This window comes from Penaeus vannamei, chromosome 29, assembly GCF_042767895.1.
Source record: "Penaeus vannamei isolate JL-2024 chromosome 29, ASM4276789v1, whole genome shotgun sequence".
NCBI classification, from domain to species: domain Eukaryota; kingdom Metazoa; phylum Arthropoda; class Malacostraca; order Decapoda; family Penaeidae; genus Penaeus; species Penaeus vannamei.
The window spans coordinates 13052310-13065564 of NC_091577.1; the positions used below are offsets into that span (position 1 = coordinate 13052310).

Consider the following 13255-nt stretch of genomic DNA (forward strand, 5'->3'; position numbering starts at 1 on the left):
GACACAGACGGACTGACAAGACAGATAATAAAGATACGCAAGAGCGCGAGCATGCACGCGGCAATGCCTGCTTTTGAACAAGCTCCCGCTGTTGCTGTTGCTACTTTCTCTCTCGCTCAATAACCCCGTTGCCAGTACCATGCATTACTTATGGTTCCCCACCCCCTACCCCCTACCCCCTATCCCCCCACGTCGCTCGCTCGCTCGCTCACTTTTCCCAACTTTTGAATCCGCTATCTCGACGGCCCTCAACGTAAACACTGCTTTTTATGGCAGGGATTAAGGAATTCCACCGTCATTTATGTTACGGAACCACTAATTAGCATCACCATATTCACTATCATCCATCGCCATCATCATCTACTGATGGGAATCTAGAAAAGGAAGACTTCCCGCCACTCGCACGCGCACAATCCTTGCTTCATAAGTCATTACCATCGCTAATAGTAATCACTACTACCGCCACCAAGTCATCACCACCTAAAATAAAAGTCATCACCACCACCGCTACAAGTCATCACCACCACCGCTACAAGTCATCACCAGCTGACATACACGAGCGTAGTTTCCCCTTGACAGACCACGCTCCAAGATGGCAGCCTGGAGAGAGCACAAGGTCGTGCCAAATAAAGAGTAGCATGACAACGGCGGTCGGATTTCTCCTCTTTAATTAATGAGAAAACGATAATGTGTCAATTAAAATGAGACGGATAAATAGAGATACATACATAGACTTTAAAAAAAAGGCGACAGTGAGCGCCCCATAGGCCTACCTCCCCCTGCCCCCGCCTCTCCTGCACAAACGTCTCCCTGACTGCCAATAAAGGTCACACTTTATAGACCTACATCCCTTAACGTCTCGCGTGCCTTTAGGCCCCACCCCCCCATCCTGCTCCATCTTCTCTTTACCCTCTTCGCCCCCCTCATACACTTGACCCCTCCTTCTGACGCCCCCCGACTCCCTCTGGTCTCTTCTTTTCTCTCCCCCTCTGCTCGTCCGCTCCCTTCCCTCAGATACTTTAAATGCCCATGACACTCCTATCCCGATTCCCTTTCCCTTCCTCCCTCCTTTTTATCTACACTTCCATCTCCTACACTCTTCACTCTTCACCCCAACCATCATCCCTCCCTTTTCTCCCTCTCTTCCCTCTTCATCCCCTCCCTTCTCCCTTCCCTCTTCTCCATCACCAACTCCCTTCTCCCTTCCCTCTTCTCCATCACCAACTCCCTTCTCCCTTCCCTCTTCTCCATCACCAACTCCCTTCTCCCTTCCCTCTTCTCCATCACCAACTCCCTTCTCCCTTCCCTCTTCTCCATCACCAACTCCCTTCTCCCTTCCCTCTTCTCCATCACCAACTCCCTTCTCCCTTCCCTCTTCTCCATCACCAACTCCCTTCTCCCTTCCCTCTTCTCCATCACCAACTCCCTTCTCCCTTCCCTCTTCTCCATCACCAACTCCCTTCTCCCTTCCCTCTTCTCCATCACCAACTCCCTTCTCCCTTCCCTCTTCTCCATCACCAACTCCCTTCTCCCTTCCCTCTTCTCCATCACCAACTCCCTTCTCCCTTCCCTCTTCTCCATCACCACCTCCCTTCTCCCTTCCCTCTTCTCCCTCACCAACTCCCTTCTCCCTTCTCTCCTCACCAACTTCCCCTCCCCTCCCTTCCCTCTTCTCCCTCACCAACTCCCCCTCCCCTCCCTTCGCTCTTCTCCCTCACTCAACTCCCCTTCCCCTCCCTTCCCTCTTCTCCCTCACCAACTCCCCTTCCCCTCCCTTCCCTCTTCTCCCTCACCAACTCCCCCTCCCCTGCCTTCTCCCTTTCTCCCTCACCTAACTCCCCTTCCCTTCCCTTCCCTCTTCTCCCTCACCAACTCCCCCTCCCCTCCCTTCCCTCTTCTCCTTCACCGACTCCCCCTCCCCTCCCTTCCCTCTTCTCCCTCACCAACTCCCCCTCCCCTCCCTTCCCTCTTCTCTCCTCACCAACTCCCCTTCCCCTCCCTTCCCTCTCTCCCTCACCAACTCCCCCTCCCCTGCCTTCTCCCTTTCTCCCTCACCAACTCCCCTTCCCTTCCCTTCCCTCTTCTCCCTCACCAACTCCCCTCCCCTCCCTTCCCTCTTCTCCTTCACCGACTCCCCCTCCCCTCCCTTCCCTCTTCTCCCTCACCAACTCCCCCTCCCCTCCCTTCCCTCTTCTCCCTCACCAACTCCCCTTCCCCTCCCTTCCCCCTCTTCTCTTTCTCACCAACTCCCTCTCCCTGCCTTCTCCCTTTCTCCTCACTACCCCCTCCTCCACTCCCCGCCCCCCGCCGGCCTCCCCTTCCATCCCTATTCCCCCCATTTAGTACGCGCATTCATCAGGCTATTGGCATTTCCTGGCGGCGATAAGGGCCTCAGCCTCTCCCTTTCCTTCTCCTTTTCTCCCTCCTTTTTCTCCCTTTCCTTTTCTTTTTTTCCTTCTCCTTCTCCTTCCTTTTCTCCCTCCTCCTCACCCTCGCCTTCAAGATCTTCCCATCCATCTACTCCCTTCCACTTTCGCCTTCACCACTACCTCCCTCCTCCACCACCACCATCCTTACTACCTCATCCACCACTTCTACCTCCGCTAATCCAACTCCCTGGCCTCCCCCACCTCCAACTCCACCTCCACCCCGCATCCCCTCCACCTTCAGGGAAGCAAGAGCGTCCCGCGGGCCTAAGCACACACGCGAGAAATTAACCCAGACCTTAAGATGGACTCGGGGAGGGGTCTCTCTCTCTCTCTCTCTCTCTCTCTCTCTCTCTCTCTCTCTCTCTCTCTCTCTCTCTCTCTCTCTCTCTCTCTCTCTCTCTCTCTCTCTCTCTCTCTCTCGAGGAAGAGGAGGTACGTTGGAGTCTGTGGAAATGTAAGTGGAGAAGGGAAGGGGGAGGGAAGAAGCAAGGTGGAGAGAAGAGGGGGGGGGAGGCAGAGGTGGTGGTTGTGAGGTGATGGGTGGAGGTGGAGAGCGGAGGAGGGAGGAGGAGATGTGGTGGTGATGTGAAGGTAAGGAGGATGACGATGAGGAGGTTGTGAGGTGAGGGGTGGAGAGAGGTGGAGGAGGAGGTTGTGAGGTGAGTGGTAGAGGAGGCTGTGAGGTGTTGGGTGGATGAGGTGAAGAGAGGAGGTGAGGAGGATTAGAGTGAGGGGTGGAAGAGAAGGTTGTGAGGTGAGGGGTGGAGGAGAAGGTTGTGAGGTGAGGTTTGGAGGAGAAGGTTGTGAGGTGAGGGGTGGAGGAGAAGGTTGTGAGGTGAGGGGTGGAGGTGAGAGAGGAGGTGGAGGCGTGAGAAGACGAGGAGGAGAGTGGAGGAAGAGGAGGTGGTGGTGGTGGTGAGGTGGAGGAGAGGGCAGTGGGGTGAGAGTGCGAGGTGAGGGACGAGTAGGAAGGTATGGTGGAGGAGTGGGGTTGACAAGGGGTGGAAGGATGCAGTCGAGGCGAGATAAAAGGACAGAGCTTGATAAAAGAAAGTTGTCCAAACAAGCCAATACGCTTAAGAAAATAAACAAAGTAAACGAGACCTGACGAGGACAGGGACCAGAACAAGGGCCCGAACAAGGAACAGGACGAGGAGGGAGACAACAGACCGAAAACACACCAAAGAATCAGAACGAGGCCCGGGACGAGGGACGGGGAGACAACAGACCGAACACGGACCGACGACAGACCAACGATGACGTCCGCATCCCGAGAGAGATCGAGAGCGCTCGTCTCCGCGCCGCTATTGCTACTCCGCGCCGCTACTCTTTACGGAGGTCAATTCCGATCCGGCTGTTACCGCGGCCACAAAAGCCCCATTCCAGTTATATCTTCTACTCCCTCTCCCCTTGTTGGTATATCCCTTTATATTCTTCTCTGTCTTTTATCTATTGGTTTACTTATTTCTTTACTCGTCTACCTATTCAGCTATCTATCTATATATCCATTTATCTATTTACTTCTTCATCTGTTTGCTTACTGGCAAATTTTTCGTCTTGATTTTTCGCCCATCCTCAAACTTTTCTTTTAACAGACGTACCATTCAATCAGTCAATAGAAAGGGAGCTATCGTCTTGGGGATATTCATTATATATGATATGATAACTGGTAAAGAAAGGGAGTGGGAGACAGACGAAGAGAAGTGAGAAAGAGACACGACAAAGAGGAAAACACACACAATCGGGCCATGAAGTGGTCGATATCTAAGAAACATCACCACCACCTCCAACAACAGCAAACGTAAACACACACACACACACACACACACACACACACACACACACACACACACACACACACACACACACACACACACACACAGAGAGAGAGAGAGAGAGAGAGAGAGAGAGAGAGAGAGAGAGAGAGAGAGAGAGAGAGAGAGAGAGAGAGCTTCCCTCTACCTCCCAGGGGCTGACTCCGCGTCTTTAACCTCCGTGGTCAATGAAAGAGGGCGGCCGTCCCCGTAGACTCCCCGACTGCATGGACGCTGGTCTACATGTCCGCAGGACAAACAAACAAACAAACAATAAATAAAATATACTAACAACGCATTCTTAATAACTAGAATGCAACTACCATTACAACTAACACTAACAATAATAACGATGGCAATAACTAAAACAACAACGACAACAATAAAAAAGCAATAACAATAATTAGAAGAAAAGATCGCCAACCTCTCCGCAATTAAGGTCCTCACCATCTAATCAAATACTCGGAAGACTCCTACTCCCCCCCCCTTCCATCTCCTCTCCCCTCTCGCCTTCCCTCTCTTCCCCCATCCCCATCCCCACTCCCCTTCATCCTCTCCTGCCATTCTCCCCTCTCTCATTACATTTCTTAGGACAAGTGTTGGCGTATGTGCGGCCATTGGAAGAGGCGGTGGAGGGAGAGGGGAGACGGGAGACAAAAGAGGGGAGAGAAAAGAGAGAGGTGAGAGAAAAGAAGAGAATGAAGAGAAAAGAGATGATCGGGGAGAGAAAAGAGAAGAGAAGGGAGAGGAAAGAGGTGGGAGGGGAAAGAAGAGAAGAGAGAGGGGTAGGGGAGAGGAGAGAAGGGGAAGGGAAGAAGGGTAGGGAGGCAGAAGGGAATTGGAGGAAAAAGGAAATAAAAGGGAGAATAGAAGAGTTTAGAAGAAAGAAAAGGACGAAGCGGGGAAGAGGGTAGGTAAAAAAAAGGAAGGGAACAGAGGATATGGAGAGAAAGGAGAAAATAAATTGCAATACGTTGTTATCCATTTCTTTTTTTTTTACATTTTTCTTCGTTTTTTTTATGCACATGCTTCGATCGGTCACCATTTCTCAACATTCACCCTAGAAGGAAGAACAGAAAATGGAAGAAAGTTGAAAGTTAAAGGGAAAAAGCACAGAAAACGGGGGGGGGGGGGGGGTAATCGAGAAAGCAAATGTATAGAAAAAATAATAATAATGGGGAAGTGAAAAACAAGACCAAAGACCTGAGTAAAAGGTGAGAAACAGGTACGATAACTGAGAAGTAATGAAAGAAAAAGAAAGAATGAATGGAAAGGAAGAAAAAGAAAGAATGAATGGAAAGGAAGAAAAAGAAAGAATGAATGGAAAGGAAGAAAAAGAAAGAATGAATGGAAAGGAAGAAAAATAAAGAATGAATGGAAAGGAAGAAAAAGAAAGAATGAATAGAAAGGAAGAAAAAGAAAGAAAGGGGGAGAACAGGAGGATAGAGGAGAAGAGAGAGGGAGAAATGGCGAAACGTGAAAGAAGAACGAAAGGCAAGCGGGCGAGGGAGGGAGGGAGGGAAGGAGCCAGGAAAGGGAGGGAGGAGGGAGGAACCAGAGAAGGAAGGGTGGGAGGGAGGGAGGGAGGGAGGGAGGGAGGAACCAGAGAAGGAAGGGTGGGAGGGAGGGAGGGAGGGAGGGAGGGAGGGAGCCAGGGAGGGAGGGAGGGAGGGAGCCAGGGGAGGGGGAGGGAGGGAGGGAGGGGAGCCAGGGAGGGGAGGAGGGAGAGGAGAGCCAGAGAAAGGAGGGGGAGGGAGGGCCAGGGAAGGAGGGGGAGGGAGGGAGCCAGAGAAGGAGAGGGAGGGAGGGGGAGGGAAGAGAGGGAGCCCGACATATATTTCCCCTCCCCGATAATTAAGGGGACGAGGCAGCAGTGGGGAAAACCTAATTACCGGCGCGTTGCTGTTGTTCTCCCCAATCCCCGTAATTGCCAACATCGTCACAGTCGGGGTCGCGTTGTCACATCTCCCCATCCCCAGGCTCTGCCCTTTTCCCCACGCCCCTCGTTCCTGCCGTTTCACTCTGGCCTCTTCTCCTCCCCCTTTCCCCTCCCTCCTTTACCTAGTCTTCCTACTTTCCTTTTCTTTACTCCTTCCCCTCCCCCATTCCTTTTTTCCCCACCTTCAAACTCATCGTCGTCTTTCGTCTCCTCCTTCCGCCACTGGTTTCGCCACCTACCCCCCCTTCACCTCCCAACATTCCTCCTCTTCTTCCTATCCTCATCTACTCTGAATACCCTACCCTTCACCACTTCTCCATCAACCACCACCATCTCCTTTCCTTCACCCCTCCACCTTTTCCTTCTACATTCACACTTTCCTTCTTCATTCCCCTTTCCCTCCCCCTCTACTCCCCTCTCCGTGCTGGTTATTCTGCCCCCCCCCCCCCCAGGACTGTATCTCAGGACTCTCCTATTATCGAGCTGATCAACGGCTTTTGTCAAATGCGATTTACTCATCCGAATAGTGCAGGGATGCTTCAGTGTCATGACACGAAAATAAAAAAAATAAATAAATAAAAAAAATAGATAAATAATCATTTAACACAATCGATACATAGCAATAGTTATAAAATTCCCAGTTCGTTAAACTGTTAAACTTTTTTTTTTTTCTCTCGCTCTCTCTCTTGCGCTTGCTCTCGCTCTCTTTCTCTCTCGCTAGCTCTCTTTCTCTCTCTCTCCCTCCCCCGCGGTTAAGCACGCCAGCAAATGAGAAACAGTAGCACCTAAAAAAGTTCTTTATACGCCATAAACTCATCTACTTATCTGCTTTTAACGAGAGCACGAGAGGGGGCCCGTTTCACACGAGACTCGAAGGAGAGCCGAGCCACAAAATCAGATACAAGCTTTTTTTCCTTTCTCTTTTTCTTGTAACTCCCTCCCCACCCCCCAAAAAATAAGTTTATAGGAGAAAAGCAATAAATCAATATAATGATATATAGGGTTCTTTTGAGGCCAGGCAATGCCATCCAGTCACCAGTCAGTCATTCCCTTAAGGAAATTATTTTTTTCCTCTCTGTCTTACTACTTACAGATAAACAAAAGACGTAGGCATTGACGTAGACGTAAGTATAGACAGACACACAGCCAAAGACGGAAAGACAGAAAGAAAGACAGACAGACAGACAGGCACCCATACAAAACGTTAGCTGCAGCAGCGTTAAGGGGAATGCAATTTACTCACGTCTTCCTCGGATGGAGGGAGAGAGGGAGAGAGGGAGGGAGGGAGGGAGGGAGGGGAGAGGGAAAAAGGGAGAGAGGAGTGATCTGGTTTCTTAATGTGATGGATGAGGAGACGAAAAGCGAGAAAAGTGGAAGGAGGGGGGAGAGAAAGATAAAGAAAAGAGAGAAAAAGGGGGAGCAGACGAGAGGAAATGTAGAAAACAAAAAACGGAAGAGGAGAGAAATGTCAAAGAAAAAAAATAATAAGAGCGGAAAAATAAACGAGCGAAAGAAAGTACATGGAAAAGACGGGGGCAAGGGGGGGGGGGGTATGGGCTGAATGGAGAGGCAAAGGAGAAAAGATTGCGAAGAATGGCGCATAGGGAGGACGTAGAGATATACAGAGAGGAAGAGGTAGAGAGAAGAAATGAGAGAAAAATAGTAGATATGAGAAAACAGAAATAGAGCAACACGAACAATAAGAAAGGAAAAAAAACACAGGAGAAAGAGATCATACACGAGAGCTCAGATCAGATCAGATCAACGATAAAGAAAGAAAGAAAGAAAAAAAAGAGGGAGAAAATAGGGAGAAGGGAGCGAGGGCGCGAGGGAGGAAACCGGGGCCTCCATCATAGCTCTTATCACACACGAACTGATGCCGGCGCTAATGATCAATTTTGAACGGCCCGCGTCAACCCGAGCCTAGACTCCCCCTCCCTCCCTCCACTCCTCCTCCTCCCTCCTCTCCCTCCCCCCACTCCTCCTCCTAACCCCCTTCTTTCACCCTGACAAACCATCATTCTTCGCGTCAACTCCCTTATTCATTCTCTACTCACTTCACTCCCTTTATCGCGTTTATCATTATTCCTCCTCCACTTTAATTCATAAAGACTGAAGGTCCTTACCAGACCTTTTCTCTCTTTCTATTTTTTCAGATGAACCTTGAATTTTCTCGTCTCTCTATCCCATTTCTCTCAAATTATCGTGGTTATTTCTTCATTTTCCTTCCTCAGATGTCTTTCCACCAAGCCGAGAAACCTAAAGCTGCCCGAGGCCCGACTCTACACACGTACCTTGCCCCGAAAAGGAAGGCAGGAGACGGAACAAAGCTAACCTACCACGGCCACCTTTCTGCCCACAGAACCAAAACATCAACAAATAAAACGCACACGCACACGCACACGCACACTCATGTAAATAACTATAATAACATAACTACAATGAAATCGATATTTTTCAAAATGTGTATCTAGATGCGCCCATGTAAGTGCAAGGGTTAGAGAGAGATTAAAATAGACAAACAGGATAAGAAAAAGAAGAAAAAGACAGAAAACGAACGAACGAACGAACGAACGAACGAACGAAAAGAAAAAGAAAAGAAAAGAAAAGAAACAAAACAAGATAAAGAAAAACAGCAAGGCAAAGCAAGAAAAAGGTAAAGAGAAAAAGCATAAATAAAGGGAGGCACGAGGCCCGCGTGAGAGCACATCCCAAGCAGAGGCACACGCACGCACTCTCATCTCGCTCTCGCATTATGAACAAAACAAAGGAATCCTAAAAAAAGAGAAAAAAAATGGGGGGACGGACAAGAAAAGCCTAAACAAGAACAGAAATAAAAACGATATATCCCACACACACATGCGCAGTATGATCTTGCTGGAATACATATACATTTTTTTTTAATGTTTCGTAATAAGGAAGAATTGGTATAAATTACCGTACAAAACAAGAAAAAAATACATATATAAAGGCAATCTTCCTCAATCTTGTTTCTATTCACTTTATGGTATATTACTTTCCATGTGTTCCTTATATCATTCTACGTGTTATTGTTACATCCCTCCCCAATTTTTTTCTCATCAACCACGATCTTTCCTTCTCCCTCCCTCTCCCTCCCTCCCCCTCTCCCTCAATCCTCTCCCTCTCAAAATTTCTCCCATCAACCACAGTTTTCCTCTTCACCCATTCCCTCCCTCAATCCACTCGCACACTCACCTAACTCACTTCAACAACTTGCCTCTCCCAATCCACTTACTCACTCACTCACTCACTCACTCTCACACACTCACTCACTCACTCACTCACTCACTCACTCACACACTCACTCACACACTCACTCACACACTCACTCGCCCGCTCGTACTTCACCTCATCAAGTGGAAACCACCTGCTTACTGCTTGCTTTCCCTTTCACTCTGCCTTTCCTCTTCAATTCCATCGACTTTTCCGTAACCCCCTTCGCCCTCGTTCCCTGGTCGCTATCCCAATTCTTCTTTCACCTACCCTCCCCTCCCTTCCTTCCTCCCTCCCTCCCTCCCTCTCTCTCCCTTTCCCTCTCTCTCTGCTCATTTTTCCTCTTCTTTCGCCCTTAAATCCCTCTCTTTCTCGAACTTGGCTCTTACCTTCTTTCTCTCCCCTTCCATTTTTCCTTCCTTGCTTTCCTTCCCTCCCATTACACCTTATCCTCCCTCACTTCCTCTCCACCCCTCCCACCGGCCTAACCAACCCTACCCCCACTCTGCATTAACACCTCCACCCACTCAGGGTACACAGACAATCTAACAATACAACCCCCCCCCCAAACTCAATCTACCCACACACGGTAAGAAGTCGAGATTTGCGCTGTGGGGAATATCCGACCCCACCATCCCTTTCCTAACCCGCCCCATTCCCCCACCCCCCGCAATCTGGTGTACTGTCCCCTCCCCTCCTCCCCTCCCCTTCTCCCCAAAACTAGGGTACTGTCCCCCCTCCTCGTCAGGCCTCCCACGCCCCCTCCCACAGGCGACGGTAAGGGCGAGTGAATCCATTCAGACGCAAGTACTCGCCCACACGTATAGCCGACGGGGGAGGAAGGGGAGCGGGAAGGAAGGGAAGGGGAGGGAGGGGAGGGGAGGGAAGAAAGGAGGGGGCAGGAGAAGAAAGGAGGGGGCAGGAGGAGAGAGGAGGAGGAGGTGAAAGAGAGAGGGGAAGGAGGGAGGAGGAGGAGGTGGAAAGAGAGAGGGGAAGGAGGGAGGAGGAGGAGGTGAAAGAGAGAGGGGGAAGGAGGGAGGAGGGAGGAGGGAGAGGGGAAGGAGGAGGGAGAGGAGGAGGAATATGATGGAAGGGGAAGGGAGGAGTAGTGAAGGAAAGGATATGTAAAAGGAGAAGAGAATGGCAGAGGGAAGGAACAGAGGAAGACAGGACGGGGTGGGGGGAGGGGTTGACAAGTGGGGGAAAGGAAGAGAGCAGAACAAGGGCATGGGAGAGGGGGCGAAATAACTGACCGAATGAATAGAAAGAGAGAGACTAAAGAAAACGCCTGGAAAGTTAACAGGACGAAGGAAAGAAAGGAAAGGAATAGTAATATATATACAAAGATACAAAAAAATAAAAATAAAAAATGAAAAAAAATAAATCATGGCAAGAGGTATTCCCATTACGAAATAAACACACAAAAAATAGAAACCCTAAAACCAAAAACCAAGAGAGAGAAACCGAACAGACAACCACAACAGGGGAACAAGAGGAGAGAGAGAACAGGAGGGCAGGATAAACGGCAGCGACAGAAGGTATAAAAACAGCCTGACAGGAAGGAGTTGAAGGGTGATGGAAGAGCGAGATAGAGAAGGATATATAGAAGGGCAGAGAAGAAGAGGAAATATGGGGAGGAGAGGGGGAAGGGACAGAGGGAAGGGGAAGGGAGGGGAGGGGAGGGGAGGGATTGGGATTAGGGGATAGGAAAGGGTGGGGCTAGGAAACACATGGGAGGGAAGGGGAGGGAGAAAAGGGAGACAGGATAGGGATGAGAAAAGGAAATATGATGATGCAGACTCATGAAGAAGGCGGAGAAGGAGGGAGGGGGAGGGAGAGGGGGTGGGGAGGGAGGGAGGTGGGAGGAGAGAGGGAGAGAGGGAGGGTGGGAGGGAGAGAGAGAGAGAGAGAGAGAGAGAGAGAGAGAGAGAGAGAGAGAGAGAGAGAGAGAGAGAGAGAGAGAGAGAGAGAGAGAGAGAGAGAGAGAGAGAGAGAGAGAGAGGAGAGAGAGAGAGAGAGAGAGAGAGAGAGAGAGAGAGAGAGAGAGAGAGAGAGAGAGAGAGAGAGAGAGAGAGAGAGAGAGAGAGAGGGGGGGGTCAGGCTTCGAGAACGGCTAGGCGGGAAGACCAGTAAGATACGAAAACGGGATGTCAAAACAAAGGAAAAACGAGGAAAACAGAATATAAAAAGATAGAAGAAGAACGATGAATCAATTTTCCAAAACACGTCTGTTAATCTGCCCTATTAAACGCACCGCAGAGAGCAGGAGACTGACTCACCGGGGAATCCCCCCCACCAGCCCACCCTCCCTCCCTCTCTTTTTCCTTCTCACATATTTATTGACTTTTTCTTTCTAACATATCTGTCGACTTTTTCTTCTTGACATATATATCGACCTTTTCTTTCACACACATTCATTGACAAAGAGTGGCAGGGCAGACAGACAGACAGACAAAAATACTCACCTTCACGACCAAAGCACCGAAAGGGTGAAGAGTGATCAGTCACCCTGAACGGCACTCGCGGACCCAAGACCAACTGGCACTTACCTGAAAGGACAAAAACATATAAAGTTATAAGCAATGGGGACTGTGAAGAAAAACATTAATTTATATTTCATCGACGAATCATAAATATGCACAAATCAAATCATATACAGAATAATAACAAAGACCATGATAATACAAAACGAATTATTTATCCATCATAAACAGAATAATAACAATGACCAAAATATAAAAAGTATTATTTATCCTAATATATAACACGATATCATTTATTAGGATAAATAGTATCCTATCAATTATCTTCTTGAACTTCTCCTTAACTTCTCCTCCTATCTGAAATGATCAGGACAATTACAGTCAATGCTGTTGCCATATTACCAAAAGAAAGAAAAAAACAATACACAGTATTTATCTCCACTTTCTTTCTTCCATTCCTTTCTTCCTTCAACCAAGACGACCACCAATCAAAGAGGCAGGAAATCCATCACCAGAATGTACAGCCAACAAGCCGCAGCCCAACAGACCAGAGCTACTTACACCAGCACAGTGACGACGGCGCCTATGTAAATAAGAGGGAAGCACGTGAGCGACCCCCATTCCAACCTCAAATCCCTCTCCACCACAATCAACAGCCCAACAATCAACCAATCAATCAAGCGAGAACCTGTACAGCATTCAACACCCCCCTCACCTCCCCCCATCCTCCCCACCTATTCGAGAGGAACACCTGCGGCGCCGAAGTAGTGACACCTGCGCACACCTGACAAAAGGAATGCGGTAACACGACATACTGACATTGCGCACATATTTTTTAAATGTGTGAGATAAGAGGGGATGAGGGGAAGGGGAAGGGGAGAAAGAAGACGGGGGAGAGAATGTGGGTGAAAAGAAGGGAGGATAGAGCAGGGAGAGGGAGAGGGAGGGAGAGGGAGAGGGAGAGGGAGAGGGAGAGGGAGAGGGAGATGAGAGTTATTATGGTATTATGGTTTATATATATTATATATATATATACATTATTATTATTACATATATATATATATATATACATATATATATATATATATATATATATACATATATATATATATATATATATATACATATATATATATTTATTGGTTTATGGTTTATTAGGTTTATTATGAGTGTATATAAGTATATATATATATATATATATATATATATATATATATATATATATATATTTATATCTTATATTATTATTATTATTATTATTATTATTATATATATATATATATATATATTATCTATTTATTAAAAGTTTATAGAATAATATATATATATATATATATATAAATATGTAAGGTATAT

The 13255-nt window shown here is 48.1% G+C and overlaps 1 protein-coding gene across 14 annotated transcripts in view; it reads right to left on the reverse strand.

The window, feature by feature from the left end:
- The window catches only part of LOC113806051 (ELAV-like protein 1), a 326651-nt gene that overhangs the window by 116543 nt on the left and 196853 nt on the right, over positions 1-13255 (reverse strand). The window contains exon 3 of one of the 14 annotated variants that reach the window (XM_070142228.1): positions 11882-11965. The exons of the other annotated variants lie outside the window; for them this stretch is intronic. The gene's annotated coding sequence lies outside the window, so the exon portion shown is untranslated. The remainder of the gene's footprint in view (positions 1-11881; positions 11966-13255) is intronic. 14 annotated transcript variants of the gene reach the window in all.